The following is a 23,529-nucleotide window of genomic DNA, read 5'->3' as shown; positions in this document are numbered from 1 at the left end:
CTAAAAGGGCAAATGTCCCACATTTATCCCTCTTGTGAGTGTCACCACATTGAGCATGCAGACAATAATTGCTAGGGGACAAAAAAAAAAGCACCATACTTTCTGAAAAAAAATAAAAATTCCCATATATCTTTGTGCTTATGTAGACAGAAAACACCAAGATGTGATATTTTTAAACAGAAAAAGACACAGTGGGAAAGATGTAATGAAAAGAAAGGGGTGTGGGTTTGTTTTAAAAATTCATACATTTCCTGCAGAATTCAGGAACAAAGAGCTGTCAACTCTTGTTCTTATGCAACTGGAAAGACTGAGGTAGAGAAGATGATTGTGGAAGAATTTTTGCTTTTCTAAAATAAAGATGTTTGGGCCAAATAAATATTTTCTGCCTTTTTTTCCTTAATTTCTGGAACTCTTTCATATAGTTTACTTACTACATTAGCAAACTTATGCATATGCATTTATCTGCTGTGCAATAAATCAAACACAGAATGTGCTGCTCTCACATTACTTAATTCTGTATATCATTGTGTGTAGGTTAAGGTTTCCCAGAGAAGTCTGCACTTGTCAGTAAGAGATACACAGATAAATTAACTTTCTCCTCCACTTTCTTCATAAATATGCATATATATGTATGTGTATATTAGCATTTGTATGCAAATATATCAACAAGATTTCTCATTTAATCATCCACATTCATGCACACAAACACAAATAAGGATATAGATATAGATACACAAAAGGAAAATAAAAGCATTATGGAAAGACATCCTATAATATTTCCATTCCCTTAAGCTCTTCTCCCAAAGCAATGACCCAGTGTATATCTTCAAACATATGCTAGTTCTGTGAATAGTTGTTTTTAAAACTATTTGGACTTTTGCTGCTAAAGCTGAAATCCAACACCCTGGAACATTCTGCTTTGACAGCTTTTAAACTGAAAAGTCAGCTTTATGATAAGCACTTCTCACTGTCTTCCTCTCAAGCGTTTTCATACAGTTTTTCATTTTCTTTGCTGTTATATTCAAGCCTATAAACTCCACACAGAAACCCTGAGCATTCAGTGGGATTACAAGTAGATGTAAGATATGAAAACATGTGCTTGAAGAGAATAAAAATATGGCAAAACAGGGCAGCATCTCTTTGCAATTAGATGAGTCTATAGTGCTATTCCTTTGCATCTGAAATTGTCCAGGAAAGTGACACATACACAAAGAGAAAATGTGTTGTTTTTCAAGATAGGATGCAGAACTACTGAGAAATAACATGAGCAAAAGTTTTCTGTTTTCCCCATTTTGCTGTGTGTGAAGTGCTGCAGTTGTTTCGCAGTCTGCACTTACAGAGAGAAGAATGAACTGTTATCTAACTGTTCTAAAGAGATTTGAAATAATATTGTACTTTCAGAGAAAATAAAGAACTATATAGTTTCATAACAGATCAAAAACTAGGAGAAATTTTTGAAGCTTTTATACCACCTCTGAGGCTACTAAGTCAGACATGCAATTTTGAAGGTTTTGTGGAATCCCTAATTTGGGAACAGATTATGGCGATGCTCAGAGACATGAGATAGAACATCCCAACTCAATTTTAAAAGAAAAGCAATCCTGTTATTTTCCAGAATGTAGTCAGAGAAGATGATGTATTTAGAAAAGTTGTGGCTGAATTTTTGAGAATATGGGTCCACAGAAGTAAAAGAGGCAAAACAAAAGTAAAACTCGAAGATAGGCAAGAGGTGGGGAAGAGCACATGGCCTGCAGGGGAAACTGGCAGATGTTGGCAGTGTCCCAACATCCCATAGGACTGTCAGGTCTGCAAGATGCAAACCCATTTTCCAAAGGGCTGCAGAGGAGGACAGAAATAATCCATGAAGTATAATGTGTTTTATAGAACACTATGCCTCTGTATTCAACACAGAAGTGTTTGCAACACTAACAGCTACTTTAGAGAACATTTCCTGGTGGGATTCGCTCAAGAGTAGCTACACACTGTGACTGAACTATTACTTTAAACATCAGGAATGTTTCTTTCTAATTATAAGTTTAAAACCTGCACAAATCAGTGTGATAGGTGAAAGTATAGTAAAGTATGTGAAGAGAAACCTTGGTCATGTGGGACACAGGTAAAGGTCAATTTACGTCATGGAAAGACTATTTCTACTGTGAATACTCAGAGCTAGGTGCAAAAATCAATATGTCTTGGGAAGGTAAATTTACAAGTGTAAGGAAATGTAAGATCTGTCTGACATTAGTAACTTGATTCAGTTTCCCAAGCAAAGGTATCTAACATCCCCTGAAACACCTAACAAGATAAAATATCTTATTATGTCTCCCTGCTGGCAGATTCAGCACAGGAGCTATGGGATATCTATGGGACACCTACAGGGTCTTTTGTGTGAGAGTCAGAGGACAGAATGACACAGTGAGCTCTGCTATTTTCTATTGCTGACAATGTGAGCTTCTGCCACCTTTTATGACAAGGCAGAAGCCTGTGGTATAGAACTTCAACAGTTCTCAGCTGACAAGTGAGGTTGTGGGAGCCAGGTGTCTCAGCAGTGACTTCATTTTCCAAATGATTAGCACTGAAGACCATTTAAGTGTACCCAGTTGCTCCTAGATATTTCTGTGGGGTTGAGAGATAAAATATGATCAACAGGGCAAATTCATGGATTCGCAGCAGAAGTGAGCCATGAAGAGCAGGCACCTTAAATCTGAGCAGGCACTTCCATGTTGAGTCACAAACTGCTCTTGGTTCCTCTGAGGAAAATGTCAGGGCATGATGGAACAAGCAAAACCAGAGTAGCAACTTTGAAACTGATAACTTGAAACTCTTTAACTTTTAAAATATTGTTCAATAAAAAGCTTTAAAACAGCCTAGATGGTATCAACCCAAAGCTCACAACAAAGGTACTGCAAATGCCTGCAAGGAGATTTAATGAAACAGAAAATGCACCATGACAGGGAATTGTATTTGTGGAAGCCTTTGCAGCCAAAAATTAAAGGATATTTGTAAGAGTAAAACATGGGTTCCATGGCTTCTCATGTAGTTGTGGTTATGAATTAATTACTGCAGAAATTCAGAGCTGTTGTTGAAATAGCAACTACTGACAGCAGGAGGGACTATAAGAATAACTGGGCCTGCAGGTCCTCAAATCATGAGAAACCACCAGATCCCAAAATACCAGTATTCAAGACTGACCTGCACAATGTAGATAACAAAATTACTCAGTCAAATCCAAGGTGTAAGAACTGAAAACAGCATTACCTGCCCTTAATTTGCCCTTAGAGTGTGAAAGTTATTTTGGGCATTCAGATGATGTTAGGTGTATGTGTTTCTATAAATACATTTATATTTTGCAAAGTATAAACATGTTTATTTAAATAACAATCTCTTTAGCAATTAATATCTAGCTAAACAAGCATGTGTGTACTCTTTTTTTTTTAAATTTCAATTTATTCTAGGATTCTTCCTTGCATGCACTATATACCTCCAAGCACATAAGTGCTATCAAGAGCCTGTTCAGTGTCATTCAGCACTCAAAATGGGATAAGGCTGTGATTACTATCTTGTCCCTATTTTTTGCTCACTGATTATTTTATTTGAATCCTCAGATAACCCTTTAAAATTAATTTATTTTTCCCCCATTTCTACAATCACTGAATAGGTAAGTTGACATTTTGTTAGCAGCTGTACTTCTTTGTAAATGGCATGTTTCAGTATAGCTCACATTGTGCATTGTAACACTATGGTTCTTAAATGTCTATATTGTGTAAACCTGTCTCAAATTTAGGTGTTTTCAAGGTGTTTCCTTTTAATGCTGTCAAAGATATCACAATATCACAGAATTCATAAACTTTCATTTCGTATTAAAGATTTAATTTCTAATATAACAAATTAGTAATTTATCTTTGTAAACCAGTCAGTTATTTACTCTGAAATGGTTAACTTATTTTTTTTTCTCTGTAATCCTGCAGAAAATAAACATTTGAAAAGGCAAAGATATGCCTTTGAAACAAAAATTGATCCCTACACTGAAAAAAATAGAAAGTATCTCTACAAAACTGTGTCCTAAAATTATATTTCTTTCATAATCTTATTATTAACTTTATGTATATATCCCTACCTTCAAGTTCAGCAGTTTATATCAGTGACAGAGCAGAACAAAACAAATCTCTTTTGGTGCCTAGACTGGGAGTGTAAATCGGCTGTCTTGAGAATGATGAACGAGACTATGAAAACAGCCCTGGTAAGGTCTGATCCCTTAACAATGATACCAATATGATATATGCTCAACACTTTGCAAATGCAGATCTCAGAGCAGATACCACCCAGGATCAATAGCATTGTCTCTGTTTATGGAAGAGGAGATTGGGGTCCTTGATGATGGCTTCCTGCCAGACAAACAATATTCAGTCACTGAATCCCAGTCAGGATTTCAGTTTCTGGAAAACATAGCTTTCTGTTGTCCAATTCCACAGAAGTTTGGTGGGACCAAGATTAGGCTTGAAAATGAATGAATGGTACAAGTGGCATTGAAAGGGATTTTAGGAGGTCACAACAGAAGTGCTTTACTACCAGTGCTACTGCAGCAGCTGCACACTCTGTTTATGTGTCCATCCAGGAAGATTATCCACATGCATCATGAAAGGGAGACCCCTGACCAGAAGATCTTGTACTCTGAGTGCACAGCATGAGGCAGTAATAAAGCATTATTGAGTTTGCAATAACTGATTTGAATGCTGACCATAGTGCAGTCATATTCAAGTCAATTTTAAACATCTTTTTTGAAAGGTGTGATGACAGATGTGATGTTAGAATTTCCTTCTTCAATTACATTTATAAGAGAACTTGTTGCTTGCTTCCTGAGTAAAAATTTGAAATAATATTTACAGCTTGAAATATTTCCTGGGTTGAGTAATTGCTGACTCCAAAGTTTAAGAAGGTGATAAGTTTAATAGACCACTTTTGTCAGTGAATGTCTGAGTGGTTTGCATGCTGGAAATTAAAGATTTCTTTATTTTCCTACAAAACAGTTAAAACAAATATATGCTGTCAGAAACTGGCTTCTCTCAACTTCAATTAAACTTCAGAATGACTTTCATGCATCAGAGACTGCACTGAAAAATCAGTCAGTTCTATCTTCTCCACAGCAGCTTTGTACTGCCACATATGGCCAACATTGATTCTTCAAGCACTGCAGAGAATTTCCCTACATTTTTCAATTTTCTGGCAATTGCACCTTTAACTGACAGTGAAATTATTATGGCTTTTTCTGTCATCTTAACTTTATTCAAAGTACTTAATATATCCCAATTTACTCAGTGTTAAAAAATCTTGTCTAATTTTGTCTTGACACTAACAGATTACTTCCCACATGCTCTTCAGTAAAACAGTCCACACAGTAATTTATTTTCTATAGCTTTGTTATTCTAAAAAACACAGTTAGTCTGGATTTGAAGTTTTGTGTGCAAATCTCTCGATGAATTGAACAGTAACATTCTTAATCAACTCTGGATTATCAGCAGTGTCAAGGCTTGAATCTATCTAGATGTGACTTTGGTGATAACATAAATTTTAAATTCAAATTAATGAACTCTGAAGTGAATTTTACCAAAACTGAGCAGCAATCTTGTTGCTAACTAAGGGTGACCATGCATTATACTGGTTAGAAATGGTTAATCACATAGAAAAGACTTTTCAGACAGATCCAGCAAGAACAGAATTTCTTTCTTGAGACATTTATTCCTACAGTCCTTCAATTCCCAAAGAAAAGCTGTCAGCCAGTGACCCTGAAGTGTATTATCATGGATGGCAGATCAAACACTTGTTCAGCTGTGTTGGTGATGATATGTTTGCTCTTCAGTCCCCTCTTTAAGAATACCCTCCAAAGGCTGAATGGTGATAATTCTCAGGGAAGTGAAGAATGGCTGCAATAAGTGACTATTGAGCAAGTCCTGTTCTTAACTCCACTTTTCTAACCCAGAGCAGATTCAAGTCCTAAGAACTTACATCAGCGAAGGACAAACACTGCTGTGTTTACTGCACTAAATCCAACTGATATAGTTGTTCAGTTCCTGCTGCTAGAACAGATCTCCCTCGTGAGTCTGGGCAAACTCTGATAGGTCTCTCTTCTACACAATAATACTCCTTCACTAGATGAAGAATTATCCTTTTTTGTTTGTTTGTTTGTTTGGGGGTTTCTTTGGTTTTGTTTTTTAGTTTGTTTTTGTTTGGTTTTTTTTGTTTGTTTGTTTGGGTTTTTTGTTTTTTGGTTGGTTGGTGGTTGGTTGGTTTGGTGGTTTGTTTTGTTTTGTTTTGTTTTGGGTTTTTTTTTGTTTGTTTGTTTGTTTGTTTGGGTTTTTTGTTTTTTGGTTGGTTGGTGGTTGGTTGGTTTGGTGGTTTGTTTTGTTTTGTTTTGTTTTGGGTTTTTTTTTCCTTCTTCTTTCTTTCTTTAAGCCCAGAGCAGGAGGGAGCCTAGCAGCCTCTCAGTTTTTTTTTTCCCCTCTTCTTTCTCTCTTTAAGCCCAGAGCAGGAGAAACTGTTGAGTAAATGCAGAGTGGACAGCCCACACTGTGCTCTACATATCTCATCACTTAGGATCCTAAAGCTGCTTTTCCTATAGCCATGTGGCCACTTTCAGCCTGGCTGGCAGGTGCTTTCAGGCTGGGAGAGACATAGGCTTTGTGCCTTTACATACAACATCCAGAAGTGGAATACGGCTTGATTGACCCTCTAGGCTCCTTCACGGGATGAGCAGAGGCAATTAGCATCCAGGAAATAAATAAATAAATTAAATAAATAAATAAATAAATAAATAAATAAATAAATAAATAAATACAGGTGAGAACTCCACAGAATCACAGAATGGTTTGGGTTTGGAAGGACCTTAAAGATCACCTAATCCAACCTGCCTGCCATGGGCAGAAATACCCTCCAGTAGAGCTCAGAGCCGCGTCCAAGCTCTCCTTGAATACTTCCAGGGCGGAACATCATCTGCGTGCGGGGAGAGCAGCGCGGGCAGAGCGGGCAGGTGGGACGGCCGCAGCCCGGGAGGCGCCGCTTCCCAGCAGCATTCCCGCCTGGAGCAGCGCGCCGCGCCGCCGCGCCCGCCAGGTGGCGCCGCCGCCCCTCGGGACGGCGGGAAGGGCCCGGCCGCTGAGGGCACCGGGATGGGCCCCGAGGGACAACCCGGGGACCCTGGGGGACACCTCGGGCACACGGGGGCCCTCGGAACATCCCGGGAACACAGGGAGACTCCCCGGGCGCTGCCTCTGCCCCGCCACAGCGCTGCGCCCTGCCGTGTGCCAGGGCGCTTCGGCCGAGCCCGCTGCCAGCTGCGCGCTGCCCTCACGCCAGGAAAAGCTGTGGAAAAAAAAATTTCCCTGGAAAGCATCTAAGGGAGTTTAGTTTGAATAAATAAAGTCATTAGAATCGAGACCAAAAATCCCTCCCATCTAATATTCAGTTTGGATGTTTTTTTAAATGAAAATGCAGCCATGTCCTGGGGTGCCTCAGGCAGCAGGGATGCCAGCTGGTCAAAGGACCTGATTGTCCCTTGCGGCTCTGCGCTCTCCTCAGGCCCTGGGTGCAATTTTGAACATCTCTATATGAGAGGGATACAAAGCCATTGGAGAAGAGCAGCTCTGCGCTCTCCTCAGGCCCTGGGTGCAATTTTGAACATCTCTAGAGGGATATAAAGCCATTAGAGATCTCATCCAAAAGAGAGCTGCAAAGATGATGAAGGGTCTAAAACAGAAGCCGTGTGAGGAGTGGCTGAGCTCACTTGGTTTGTTTGGCCTGGAGAAGAGAAGACTGAGGGGAGACCTCGTTGTGGTCTGCTCCTCATGAAGGAAGGGGAGAGGCCGGCACTCTTCTCTCTGGTGACCAGTGACAGGACTGGAGAAAATGGCCTGAAGGTGTGAAGAGATGTTTAGGCTGGATATCAGAAAAATGTTCCACAGCCAGAAGGTGGTTGGGCCCTGGAATAGAGTCCCCAGGAATGTGCTTACAGCACTGGCCTGGCAGAGTCCAAGAAGTGTTGGGACAATGCTCTTGGGCACGTGGTGTGATACTTGAGGTTGTCCTGTACAGGGATAGGAGTTGTAGTTGATGATCTTTGTGGGTCCCTTCCAACTCAGGATATTCTATGAATCTCTGATCTTCAAATTCATATTTAAGAAAAGAATTTTAATTTCTCATTAAAGAAATGTTCTCATATGTGCCAATAATGAACGCAAGAGATGGATGAATAAACAAAAATCAAACAAGGGGAAATCATTATCCACTAGACACTGCAGAATAAGTTTGGCATGTGCATGTTCTATGCTTGCCTAATGGAAAGTTTGTTAATATGAGCAGCTGGGACGTCAGGCTCCTTCCCATTTCAAGCACTGTTGAAGTCTGGGAAGCATGCTGTAAGCAGGTCCAGCGAGCCATTACAGTCCCATAACCAGAACTGATAAGAACTAAGTACAAACTATTAGGAAGTACTGTCATTCTCCTTCAAACCCAGGCTCTTTTGATTTGGTCTGCTTGGGCACCAATGCTCAAGGTCAGCTTTTCAATGATGCTTTCCTTTTGTTCATCTGAGGACAAAAGCACAGACCCTTGGGAGTGATATTCTGAGCTAAACTGTATCTCCTGACAATATTAATAACAGTCTCTGAAATGTCATTTGATGTTCACCGAAATTGTACGCAAATATTAAGCTGAAACATTCACCCGATCTTTCATTCATCTGTTCCAGGGAAATGTCATTGGTGAAATGCTAATGGAATGTGACAAAATACTTAAGCCAGAAAACTCATGAGGCAAATTAAGGCCACTTGACTTTTTCCCAACCAGTCTAATAGTTACTGAGGCACTGGAGGAAGATTTTGTGTTGCTCCAGGGACATCACAGTATGGTCTGTTGAAAATAGCTTTATGATTCCTGTCTGACCTCAGGTTCCAACCCCTTTTGTGAGATAGTATGAAAAGTAAGGCTTCTTAAAGGGAAGGAAATTGAAACAAGTACTGGGGAGATTTTGTAAATGATCTGTAAATCTTGCTTGTGGCTCCTGTGGTCGTTCCAAATTTCCACAGTCATTTAAAAGTAGGAGAAACAGCCTCACTTTGTGAGATGAACTTCAGATAACAGGCATTACAAAATCTCCCTCAGCTACTTTACTTCCACAGTCTCCCTTGGGTATTTTTTCAGGTGTATAACAGATCTCTTTCCACATCTAACTTTCAATACAGATGTATTTCAAAGGAGTAACAAATTTCAGTTAAATTTCTCCTAAATTAGAGTCCAGTCCATTGCTTCTGATCTGACAGAGAACAGGAAGTACACCATCCATCCCCAAATATTCACATGTTGTAAAAGCAAACATGAAGAAAGAAAAAAACACTTTCCCCACAGCATTAAATTTTGAAAGGAATGATTCTGAAAGGTGTCCACGAGAAGCAGAAACAGACTCAAAGATAAAAGCCAACACTGTGTGCATGTGTACCAGGTACAGAAGAGGTGGATCAGAGGCAACCAAACAGGCAGAGACCTCCATTTATGTCTTGCAATGGAACAGAATACAAATGAATCTTGGCATTGGTCTGAAAGGGTAGTTTGAAGATAATCTATTCAAAGAGAAAAAAAGACCCCAAAACCTCCAACAAAAAATCCACAGCAGGAACAGATGAGCTTGTATGTGAGAAATAAGAAAAATTCCACCTTGGAGTCTGATACAATTTGTAAAAATCATTAGTTACAAACCAAGATAACTTGAAAGATGGGAACTAACAGTAGATTCCGCTAAATATGCACCTGGAAACACAAGACTGCACTGACTTGAAAGATGGGAACTAACACTAGATTCTGCTAAATCTGCACCTCCGAACACACAAGAAAATGGCCTTTTTCTGTGTTTCTAAATATTTTAACAATGTAATAATGAGGAAAAAATATTTCAATATCATTGCCATCAAGATCAAATAATCAAAACTGAGAATAAATATTTGTGGGTATGGAGGTGGTCATGAGGTTTATAGAGGATACAGATTGTTCATAGAAAAAAAAGAAACTTCTAAAACCCTAATATTATTAGGTTTCCTTAAGAAGGAAACAGCCACCGGTTTCTTATCTACCAATTAATTGCATCTGCAGAGCTCTTTGCTTGATGCAAACCGCTTTTTTTTTTTTTTTATCCTCCTCTGACTTTGGAAACAAGATTCCTTATCAGTCCCCAGTGCATTTCCCCAAGGTGTAGCACAGATGTAATTAAAAGGCTATACAATTAAAAAGGGATTGCACCTAAATCACTACACTGAAGCCATTTTTCATGCAGAGCCTGCTTTGCAGAACTGCACAAATGTAACTTCATTCTAATCCACATCTTTATGCCCATCTGTAGTGTGTCAGTGAGTGAGATTTTTGTCCCCATAAAATTCTCAAGTACAAGGAGCTGGAGAAATTATAAAAGCTGCTTTTACTTGAGGGAGGCTTTTTCTTTCAGGTCACCTAGTCAAGTTCCTGTTGTTCTCTAATTAAGTTATTTGAGTGTTAAGCACAGCTCTTTGTCTAAAGATTTGTTATGGATCTATAGAAATCAATAAGAATCTGCCTATTGACTTAAAGGGGCTTTAGATCAGAATTTTTAAGGGCCAAAATTCTCTCTGACAAAACATAAACCAAGGCTCTGCTGATTTCAGTGAGGTCAGAATTCTGCCTCAGTCACCCTTACAGTGACTGGTCCTGTCACTGGACAGTATCAGAAAAAGCCTGGCTCCATCCTCCGTGCTCCCTCCCATTTCTTATATTTTACATTTTAGAATCCCCCCTGAGGCTTCTCTTCTCCCAGACAAACAGTCCAGCTTTCTCAGCCTTTCCTTATAGGTGAGATGTTCTACACCATTAATCAGCCTTCCTTTTATTATCTATGCACTTAGGGAAGAAGCCCTTCTTGTGTCTTACATCCCTGGCCGGATTAATTTGGTTTGGGCTTAAACTTTGCTAACTTCACCCTTGCTTCCACCCTTGTATGCTTCATTTTGTGTGTGAGTTTGGGCAAAGAGTCAATGCCATTTCCAGATAGAGTTTACAGACCGTGCAGGTGAATAATTGAATTGCATCCATTTATACCACAACTGAGTTCAGGATTCTGTGTGTTTGAAGCACCATCACAACCACCACCACTAAAATATTAAGTAATTTGAAAACGTGTCAGGTGTTAGCATGAGCAACTGCAAAGCACAGCTAAAGTAGTAGTTGCCTTCTACGTTGGGAGATGCTGAAAGTTGGATTTCTTTTATGTTTCACTGTGTTCCTAAAGCATGTGGTGTGAAAGGTTTAAAGTTTTAAAGCTGCACCCACATGAATTAGGCAGCATGAAATATTCATAAATGGGGTTTGTCACTCTGCTTACTAAGCAAAATCAACTCTTACAGGCCATCAGTGAAGGATATTGCCATATAGAATTGAATGAAATATGTTTATTTTCCAGTTATTTATGAGTTAATATAAAAATAATAATCATAACCACAAAAGAGGCCCCATGTTTTTTTAAAGGACATTTAAACATTTTTAAACAATTCTTTATAAAATATAATTTCCAGTACTACTGGAACTCTGCTCCTTGAAGTACAGTGTTCAATTGCTAACATCCATAGTCAAGGCACTTTGTTAAATGGGACTGTTATCCATGGACACAAGTGTAATTACTTCCTTGAAGTACAGTGTTCAATTGCTAACATCCATAGTCAAGGCACTTTGTTAAATGGGTTATCCATGGACACAAGTGTAATTAAGTTTTTAGGAACAGCTTGCATTGTTTATAAGATCAATTTTTCCTTTCAAGAAATGAAATGAATAACATTAGCAGCAGTTAGGAAAGAGCTGCATATATAGATTGTAGGAGAAGAAGCATTAGCTAACAAAATTATCACAATTAACAGGAAAAAAATGATCACCAGGATAAAAGAATTATATAGGCAAATGTTATTGCTGCAGATGCATGCCCAGTACAATGATACAAACAAACAAAACAAAAAAAACCAAAACAAAACAAACAAAAAAACCCCAAAAAATCCAAAACAAAACAAAAAAAAGAAAAAAAAAAGGGGGGGTAGCCGGCCATGCTATTTTGCATTACAGAGTTTGTGCTAATATGAGCCAAATGGAGTTTCTACAGCTAAGGAAAGTCCAGAACCTAATGTAATTCTGAAATCTGATTTGCTCAGTTTCTTTTTTTTCTTGGGTAGGTCATGTAGTTTCCTATTCTTTACTGATCAATACCAGAACCACCTGACAGCACATTTTGTGACATCTCAGGTTGGATCAAGATAAGCACAAAACACCAGATACAAACTGCATCCTTCATTATGATTTCAGACTGATGATTCAAGGGCCTTCTTCAGGACCTGAATGTGTGCATATTTAAGGAAATCATGTTTTCCTTATTTCTCATGTGGACATTAATTCCTCCAGTCATAAACTAACCCACAACAGAAACAGTGACTATCAAAAGATAACTTAGAATTTGTACCTGCAAGACAAAAGCTGGTTTCCTATTTCCAGGAAATCATCACTTTTGTTGAGTAACACCATTTAAAATATTTATTTCCTTCCTTTTATTTATACACTGTAGTTTCTACTTCTTATTTTATTTGAAAGAGGAAGTTTCTTGAAAGTTTTAAGTTTTTTTTAAAGATATCTTTCCAAGTCTGTATCAAAAAGAGAACAATTAAATCACTCTGAAAAATGGAAGAGGTTTTAGCAATAAATCATTGAGATTGGAAAGCTAAGGGAAAAGACCTTTACTGCTTATTTACATTTACCTAAGAATCAATCTTTAAATTGCAATGAATCTTTTCATTATAAGAACTGGCCAGGTGTAGCACATCAAAGAAGACATATTTATATTCCCCTCTGAATTTGCTTTTCAGTCCCTGGCTGTCTTCCACTGCAAACAGCATCTGCATCAGAAATGGGTATAAGCCAGCAGTTATTCATTAATAATTTTTAGCAATTACATTTCTGACAATTCTTCCCGTTATGACATAATGTAGGTTTATAACATATGGCAGTGTCTGGCCTTGGTCTGACTTTTGGGTTCATATTGGCATCACCTTGTGTTGACTACCAATCTACTTGTCAAGGAGCAAGGAGGAATACTCTCTGCTTATCTCTCTGCTGGGAGGCAGGCATACATCAGAAGCTTAATTCAGGCTGTGCTGTTCTGATGTGTATATGATGCAAAAAACCATGATGATAATGATAAATGATAAACAATAAACATTTATTTCCATAATTAAAAACCTTGTACTGGGTTGAAAAAATAAGAGATGCCACTTATATGCCAACTAATAGGTGCACTCAGACTGTTCTTGTTCCTTGCTTATTTTATCTGTTCTCTCTGTGTGAACTGCAGTCCCCTCCTTTCCTTCTTCTGTCTGAGCAAACCACCAGGGTGGTTTGCATCTGTAAAATCAGAGAAGACTTGCCTGTTTTGAACTATTTCTAATTCTCTTTGACTTTGCTATTTTTCAAGAAATTTAATTACATCCAGTAAGGAACAAAGGTTTAAGGAAGCAAGAAACTGTGGATGTCTTTGATGCACAATTAATGATTCCCTGTAGAACACGTTTGAGCTCATGAAAGGAGTTCAAACCTGAGTGACCAAACAGATGACTAACAATGCCAATTATTAGAAACTTGGTCTACAAGGAGAAGTGCATGGAAAGGACAGAGGGAAAAAAGCTGCACTATAGCTCTGCAAGCCCCATGTGCAGAATAAGTAGTTGATCGTTGCTACTGTCATTAGAGCAAAGTTTACAAATGGTAAAGGTAAACCTAAGTAATTAAGAAGAAGGGTTAAGTACTCAAAATGAGCATAAATGTAGAGAGAAATAAGGGAAGAAAAGGAAAAGAAAAATGCTTTGGAGCTGACAGAAAAGAAAGAATATATGAGGAATGGAGCCCTAGGTTTAAAATCCTGATGTCCTTCTATGAATTATAATCATGTTCATATAGAAGTTTTTTATATTCTCACTGAGTGACTGAAATCAGAACGTGTGTTGAAATCTTCTACCTAAAGATGCTCATACTGACATTCTTCAGAAAAGAAAAAGCTATGAAGTTGAAAGAGTGTGAAGAACATGTCAGATGTGTGAATTTCTCATCTTTCATTTGGATTTTATAAAAAAAAAAAAGCTACATTGTCAGGGACAATAAAAGCAAGGGAAGGCTTGAAAAACAAGCCACATATTGGGTCGATAAAACTCTCATAAAGTGGTATCTTTATGACTACTAGGAACTTAGGAATTGTCATACTGGGCCAGGTGAATATTTTTTCTCAGCCAGTAGCACTTTTCATGTGTTTCAAAGAGCGATAAAAGAAGGCCCATGAGGAAAATTCCTTGATAACATTTTCCATTAATTGTTGTCTTATGGCCATCTTAGGTCATTTAGTTCTCATTATCCATATGATTGTCCAGTCCTTGTTTGAACTCTACTGTTTTGGACAATGATTTTCATCGGTTTGTTGTTCCTTTCTGAGAAAAATATAAACATGCTTAGAACATTTAGATTTCCACTGTCTGTAATTTGAAGTGTCCTGCTTCTTGAATAGTAGGAGTTAATAATGGGCTGAAAACTAGAGGTGGAATGAAGTTGCATTTAAAGTAGCAAACTAGGATTTGATCCTCCTGACACTTCTGAAGATTTTTTTCTTGGCCTTTGCTAAATATTTAAATTTATCTGTGACTTAAGCATCCACATGTTTATTCCATTACCTTTAGATGTTAATTCTGTGATTTTGGTGCAATAATTACTCAAGGATTTTCTCTGTTCATTTCATATTTAATTTTTCTGTTATTCTCTGCCTCTTGCAGAGTAGATGAAAGAGTTTCCTAGTCAGGAATTCACCAGGAGTGAACAATATCACAAACTAAAGGAAAAACTCTTCTCTCTGGTGAGCAGTGACAGAACCTGAGAAAATGGCATGAAGTTGTGTCAGGGTATTAGGAAAAGGCTCTTCACAGAGGGTGTTTGGACATTGGGAGAGGGTTCCCAGGGAAGAAGTCATGGCAACAAACCTTTCAAAGTCCAGGGAGCATTTGGACAATGGTCTCAGACCACTGACAAAAATGCATCAAAAACAGTGCTCAGCACTAAACATTTGTGACCTAAGAGTGGATTCTAGCCAGCCTGAATTACCTATGAAATATTCCATAGTCAAATATTTATAAGTACTGCTTTGTATGCTTTAAAAACAAAACTGTAGAGAGCAGGAGCAATTTGTACTTAATTAACGTGTATAACGAAAACTGGTGAAAAAGTTGCTTAAGCTATTTATAGTTTTGATCTCCCTTAGAGGAAAAGAGACAACTTACATGATTGTAAAGGATTTCAAGTGGCCTGTGCTCTCTGCATCTCAGTGACACTGATATCAAGCCCTTTTAAGATTTGAGCCTCTCAAGATTGGAATCAAACCTTGCAATTTCTTTTTAGATGTTAATCAGTAGCTGTAGCTGAACGTCTAGGATTAAGCCATTGCACTGTGCACATTGTAACCTTGACTAATCTTTTTGTTTAAGGAAAAAAGAAGACGATCCCAAGATGAATGGATTGTCTGGACAATAGCCACATGGAATGCAGTCAGCAGAACTGAACAGTAAATTGGGGAAAAGTAATTCGTGCAGTGGGAGACTGTGACCACTGATTCTTTGGCCATCTATTTAACCCAGACCCCAGACTCAAGTAGAAGGAAGAACTGCACATGTGGACTAGCAAGAGGTATAGCTAACAAACAGGGGTTTGAGTATTAAGTAATGAAAAAGTTATGCAACATGTAACCAGTGAATGCTAATGCCTTTGTTTGTTAAAATGTTTAAATAGTGTAAAATTTTGATGATCGGGGAGGCAGCTTTTTGTGAGTAACCTGGCTCCCTACCTTTTGAGCAATCTAGAATAAAAAATAGAAATGCCTTGTCTCAGTGTGTGAATTGGTGCTGCCCACCAGGTAACGAGCTGGTTCAGCTTGTTACCCAGGAGAACAGCACTACCTGAATAAGTGAATCATTTCACTTTGAGGAGCTGATTGCTTTTAACATAGCCTTCAAAAGCTAAAAATCTTCTCTGCTCGTCCCATGCCATGCTCTTCTCTGCAGGCTGTCCTGCATTTCCATGAGAAATAAGAGCAGACCAGCTCAAAACTCTCTCCTCGTCAGGGGAGCCCTGGTTTAGGATGAGGCTTGTCTGTTCCAGCAGAAGTCTTGCAGGAGTTTCAGTTGTAGGGACGTAGAATCCCAAAATATAAGGGGCTAATGGGTATGTCTCAAACACTGATGTCTGGATGGCTGGGGAGCCAGCCAAGGATTGCAGGCTATCATGAACAAGAGTTGTTGGTAATAACCAAGGATTGCTGGTAATAACATGCTGTAGGAAAGAACAAGGTGTGGCTGGAGAAGAGGGCCATGTGGAGATAGGGTAGCACTTTTCTGAGACAAACATCCCTGTTCTAGTTCCTGGAGATAAGCACAACACAGTACAACCCAAGTGTGGGAATGAGGCCAAAAAAAGGGCATGGACTATACAAACGGAACACCAAAGACCCCCAAAGACCTCCAATCCATTTCAGGAAAGGTCTTGAAGAACAGACTGTGCATGGTGACTAATTTGTATAGGAAGTAAGAAACCTGTCTTCAGGGCAGGGGAAACTTATCTATAAAAATTGGACTTGTACTAAAAAATAAACGTCCTTCTCAAATACAAATAGCACTTGCAGTACTCCTAACAGGATGGCTGGCTGCAGTAGAAAAACTGCATATTACAGGCTAGGAAGGGATAGCTACACCTGAAAGAGCACAGGGTGGATATAATGACTGCAATAAACATGTGCTGCCCTTTGAAGGTAACAGGGTTGCTGTCCTGCTTGGGCACAGCTGCAGAGACGAAGAAATGAATGTGACTAAAGTGCTAAGCAAATTCCAGATTATTTTATTTTCACTTGGGGAAAGGATCTCAAACTAATTGCTCTGCTTTGCAGCTTGTTTTGGTTGGTTCAAAGTTGGTTCAAGTTAAAAAGAAAGGTCTGTCCCACAAAAAAAGAAACATATATTTTAGGAGCCGTGAAATATTCAATCATATAAAACTTGTATTGGCATTTGGCCTCAGTAGAATTCACCTTTTCACTCTCTAAATGTGAGGCTCTTTTTTCTGCTTTGGGGCATAATCCTGATGAAATCACAAATGTAGAGAATGATTTTTAGCAAAACTGTTTGGGCTACCACACTCCTCCCAGATCAATCCTTCTGATATTTGGAAAGATATATTAGACCCAGAAACCACACTAGAATAAATGTTATCACACAATCCTGGACAGTCTTGGTATGAACACTGATGAATTGAACCAAATCCTCTCAGGAAAGCCTTTTCTGCTTGATGTCCCAGAACTGATGTGATAATTGATAGAATAGGAAGCTGAGAGCATACATTACTGAAGGAAGAAAACATGCTCATGACTTCTCACCCAGAGGCTGGGTTGCCCCAAAATCATTCCTTCAGAAAAGTAATATGGATGAGAAATTAAACAGCCCCTTAGCATGCCCCGTGAGCTCATATGTAGCTGCTTCTCCAAACAGAAAAAATTGAGGCAGAAATATTTATATGTGGGGACCATTTAGTACTGACTTCTCCAGACACTGGTAAGAAATCAATCAGCAAGCACACATCTTGCAATTTCCAGTTTTGTCTCTTTCATAAATTTGTGGTTCAATGCATCTTCTTCAGGTTAAACACTCTTTCATTTAAAGGATATTAAATGTCAGACTGGCAAGGGATTTTAAATAAGATATTGTCAAGGGTGAGGTGATAAATAAGATTTTACAACTTGAGGCACAGAAGCCATGTCTGATCAATACAATCTCTTGCTTCTATGGATAATGATAATTCATGGTGTCAAGTGGACAGTATTCATCACAGCAAACAGTCCTGGATCACTTCAACACTTAACAAAAGGAAGAGATTGTGGCAGCTGCAGCTGAAAGTCAAGACACACACACCTCTCACAGACAATAGCCAGCATCATAATAATTCCAAACAGTAAAAATTCAGTAAAACACAAATAGCTAAGGAGGCAGAATGACTTCAGTGGACACCTGGTAGAATGCAGGACAAACTCCTTCTCTGAATGTATCCTATTCTTTGACACCCTGAGGCTTGCCATACACCCATGTAAGTGTGACAAGAGCATCTGGTATCTGCTAACAGAATGTTTTCTTAAGGGGAAAACCAAATAAATTATTCCTTCCCTAAGGTGTTCACTATCTAACCACTTCTTTACCAAGCACCAGTTAATTATTATGCTTTTTTCAGCTTTCCTACAATGTCATCCCTTCTGAAGTACCTGACCATGGAGCCAGGGAGTAGTATAGCCCCTCTGTCTATATTGACATGTTTTATTTGGATATTAATCAAGACAGAAAATGAGGACACGCAACTCATACAGATCTCCAGGGCAAGCAATACAGAAAGAAAGTAAAATGCAGATACCACTCTACAGGTAGACTTGGCCTACAAAATGTTTCTGGAGAGCCCAAAGCTTTTGCCTTCTTAAGCATAGGATGTGAATACTGCAACAACAATTTCTGTCCAAATAGAGCAGAAATTAATCTCCTGTATCTTTTTCATCTATCCAGAAACTGCTGTCAGTAGTCCCTGCTGTTGCTGGTGTGATAATCACAGAAGATTCTGAGTTGGAAGCAACCCACAAGGATCATCAAGTCCAATTTTTAGTGGAATGGCCCATACATGGATTGAACCCACTACCCTGATTATGTTAGTACCATGCTCTGACCAGCTGAGCTAATCTCAGGAGAAAGAATGGGAGATGACAGCATCTGCTGGTGAGCAATGACCTTGTTATCAGCAGTGGCTGCTGTGGTCACTCCTACCGGGCTGGCATCTGTCATATCCCCTGTTCCCTTCCTCTTCATCTGCTTTCCTTGTAGAGCCATATTTACCTGAAGTGCTTGTATGTCCTTCCTTGCATTTAAGGGCACAAAGGAAACTATTGCTCCTGATACAAGAGAATAGCAGGAAGATTCATGAACAGAATGGTTGCAAGAAAGGCAGAAGAGGAAGACAGGCTGCTGTTGGGGGGGAGTGAAGGTGCTGGGAAATTTCAATAACTGGCACCTCATTTAGCTGCTGGGCAGATGTTTGTAGGTGAGGATATGTGCAGTCCTGTCTAAATAGAGAAGAACAAAGGAAGTGAAAACCTTCTGCTCTACTGAGGGTGTGAAGGTTGGGCAGGAGAGGGCTGAAGTTTCTTTAGCCATGCTGTAGAGAAAGGATAAAGCTTTGGGCATATGGGCTTGAGGTCAGGTCCTGCCTTTGCAGCTTCCCAGACTGCAGTGGATCACACTATATAAACTGCAAAAGCTGACTCCATAATAATGTAAATAGCACTTAAAAATAGGAATGCTTTAAAGCCTCTCAAACTCAGCTTTTCCATTTCTTTAATTCCATGAGCTGCTTCTTATGGAAGAATTCCTGTGGGTAGCTCATCTAAGTATAGCATTTATACAGTGAACTAAACGATTGGTTTAAATCACTTGGGTGCTATGTCATTTATTTTAGGATAGGTTTAAATCAGACTGAAGTTCTATAAACCTAATTAAGAAGAAACAAAACCTTCTCCATTTCAAATTTGCATTAGAATGCATAATGAGCTAACGGCAAGTTCAAAAATAGTATTTATGTGCTCTCAGTGAAGCTTAGGCAGAAATTATATTCCTGAAGTATGCATTGTTAGATTACCTCAAGCAATCTATAAAAACACAGTTTAATGATAAAACAAACAAAACATTTTTCTCAGCCACCAAGCTCTCTAGACTTATGTTGCACTGTTGAGGAAATGGTCCTTGGAGGCATCACAAGTGGTTCTTTAGTCAGAACTTACTTTGTAAAAAAAACAAAATTAACAAAAGCTCCGAAATCACACCATCTTACATATTGCTGTCACAATGCTTTTCATCTAGAAACACATTAAAGCAGGTCTTCCAGAACTTCCACTTTTCTAACCATGAGAGACATTTAGGTCTAAAGCAGAATGTTACCTCACCCAAGAAAACTTGGTTCTACAGTGTCACAGCTACAATGCCACTATTTTTATTACATTTCTAGCAATTCTGTTCCTAAAAACACCATAGTAATGAACATATCATAAACTCAATGTTTAATCATAGGGGATCATCACACATAAAACTAAACCATGCAGTTGGTTTTGGTCCCAAACTGAAATGCAATATTTTTTATTTGACCAAAATTTTATAGCTGACTTTTGAGACTACTGGGAGACAGAATCAAAAACCTTACTGAACTCAGCATCTGACAGTTAGAGTGAGGCTCAGACTAAGTCACACACATTTAAGTGCCTCTCTATGGTTGTCCAAGTGTGATTTAAGTGCTTAGGATCTCGTTATAGATAAAGATCTCTTAGTATGATGAGTGGAGTCTGTTAAGAAGTGTAACTGGCCAAATATAGCTAGTTTAGAGAAAATTGAGTCGTTCTTTTAGCCTTCTTGACTTTTCAAAGTAAGACTTCAAAATCAGGCATCCTCCTAAGGTATCTTCTAAAAACCCCTTCATGGTATCATGAAATATTTTCACAGTCTTTGAAAATATTATAGGGACCTATGGAAGACCACACCTTTTAGAGCAGCAACTGTAGGAAATATCCTAGGACACCTCAAATGTCACAAATTCTCTATGTTTGCTATTTTAGACAGTACCTCAATAGCATAAAAGATCAGATGCAATTAATATCTGTGCTCCTATTCTTTTTCAGGATTCCTAAATTTTTATGCAAGCATTCAGTTAGGAGCTAGCTGAGAGTGAGAGAATATGCAGTTGTACAAAACAGGATTTTTGAAAGAATAAAATAATTTTCCAAATATTTTCCAAATATTATGATATAAATATTCTAATTGCAGTAAAGCCTAGGAGCCTTCAATAGCTTGATGGTCATGTAGAGCAATGACAGACATAAATGAGAAATTTCATGTTCACCACCTTTTTTTGTATTAATGCAGTGGGTTGCCCATGCCTATAATTTCCTGCCATTATTAGTGGGACTAAGGGTTGCATCTTCTCATATCCTGTATGAAAATTTAAATCTTGATAAAATTGCTCTAACTTGGATATTTTAAGAAATTTAAACAGAAATTTGGAATGTGCAGGATGAATGGGAATTGCTGGGATAAAATACAAGTTGCATAATTTATTTACCCATATTTGAAAATTTTCCCAATACAGTGGATAAAGGAATATTTTGCTAAATTGGGAAAACAGGAAATCAAAGCATGAACTTTTTAAGTACAAAAATCCAGAGGAAAAATCCTTCTCAGAATTGCTACTCTAAAGAGATTTACTACTTCATTTAGGAAAGACTTGAAGCTACATCTTTCCCCTTGGGCACATTGGAAAGGTTTGTGACCTTGGAGTTAGATTTTTCATCTGCTGGCCAAGATTCAAGCTTATGCAAATAGTCTAGTCTTGATACCACTATCATCTAAAGCCTTTATAGTTGGAGATTTGCTTCTTTACGTAATGACTTTATCTCTGATGTACTTTGCTATAAAGTGAAATTGCTGGCAGTGTGCTTTTGGGGGGGAATAGAAGAAATACATTTTAGTTTTAAAAACCCTTATCCATAAGAAAAAGTGCTTTTATGTTTGGTTTAACAGAATACCCTCTGTTCTCTAGTATTCAACAAAAGAATCATTCATTCACCAATAGATTGTGTAATTGTGGTTACTTTAGACACAACAAAACAATCATTTTTCCCTGCCAAATGTATGTTATTTCCACAAATTTCAATTAAAGCAATCAGTTTTTAAGGGGTTTTGTAAAAGACAGTAATTAAGGCAAATATTTTCCAGCACCTGGGAACAGCCTTCCTTTGTGTTTGATATTATGTGTTATTGTTCTGTATCAACAATGTTTGTGTGGTTTGCTGCAACCTTGATCTGAAAGTTAGATGGTTTCTTCAGTGGTGGCTTAATTCAAGGTGATATGATTTTACCTATGAAATTCTTACCAGGACTCTTGGACTTCATGCACAGCTCACAGCAGTGAAGACCCTGACTGGAAATGGGCACAGGTAAGAACCCCTCATATAAGACTCCACTCTGGTTCAGCAATTTTGATTTTGAATACTGCCATTTTGTAAGATTACAGTTTTCTCTGAAGTTATGATATTGCTGATACATGTAAAGTTTAGCACAGGCTTTAACTCTTTTTTTTCATTTACCTCTCTTGCTGCCAGAGCTGAACCAATAACTGCAAAGTCCAGGGATTTCCCAGGGTAGCATTGGATCCATAAGTGACTGTGGAGGCTCACCCTGGGATACCAGGGAGTGCTCACATTGCTGCCCTCTGACACTGAACAGTGCAGGCAGAAAGGTCACAGAGGCTGAAAGTATGACTTTACTTTTTCCTCCACAGCATGGCTTCTTGGTACAAGACACTGACAGCTAACTGCATCCAGTACCAGATGTAGCCTGGCTGCAGAAATCAAGCAGTTGGCCCAGGTTCACCACTGTGCTAGGAGACTCATCCGTACTTACCAATATCAGCACTGACATCTGTGAGAATGCATTTATTTCCACCTATTCATTGCATATTGACAGGAAGATGAAGGAGAGAGAAGCAATCTTTTTATTTGAGATGAAGGGAAATTAACTAAGCATATCTTTTAGGAGGAATTATATTATTTTATGCATATTTTTAATGTATTTGAAATGTGAAAGTAGATCAAGGACTACATTTTTGAAAGCACTGTGGCAAGAACAATAACAATGAAATCACTCCTTATAAATGAACTCACCTGTCAACGGGCCAGATTATGAGCTCAATTACGTTGATATGAATCTTTAATACCTCCACAGAAAGCAATTAATCTTCTTGTTATTCTCACTATTTTAATTGCAAATAGAATCTGCTGTGACATGCCCAAGCACCTGAATTTGATGACCTTCAAGATCTTGCACAGACCTTGAAAACATCAGTGCTACTCAAAGCTGCTTATCCACATTGGTATTAGTGACCCTAAGACAATTAGAAACTGCTACAAAATTCTGAGAACAAAGATGAAGACAGAATAACAAGAAGTGCTTGTGTCTGTTCTCTCAAATTCATACAATTGCACAGGCTTATACTGTCAGGTAAGACTTTCAGAGTTATGGAAGATTTTCTTATGGAAATCACAGAAAGTTTCTGACCCAGATCTTCCTTGCCAGTGCTCATTGAGGAAGGTCTGTGAGGAGCATGGGATGTCCAGCTGACAAAAAAGGGAAGACTACCTAAGAGAATCACCATTCATCATCTGGCAATGATTGATTCAGAGCATTTGATGAGGATGCTAAGAACATGGAAGCTAGCTGAAAACTGCTGGAGGAAAATGAGAGTTGCCTGATGAGCAGTTGAGATACCTGTACTCGAATATCCACATAACAGGAGAAAACTGGAAAAATTTGAAATCTTAAAACGCCATTAAAA

The sequence above is a fragment of the Passer montanus genome, unplaced genomic scaffold, assembly GCF_014805655.1.
Source record: "Passer montanus isolate IOZ18808 unplaced genomic scaffold, ASM1480565v1 scaffold50, whole genome shotgun sequence".
NCBI classification, from domain to species: domain Eukaryota; kingdom Metazoa; phylum Chordata; class Aves; order Passeriformes; family Passeridae; genus Passer; species Passer montanus.
This window is presented reverse-complemented; position numbering follows the sequence as displayed.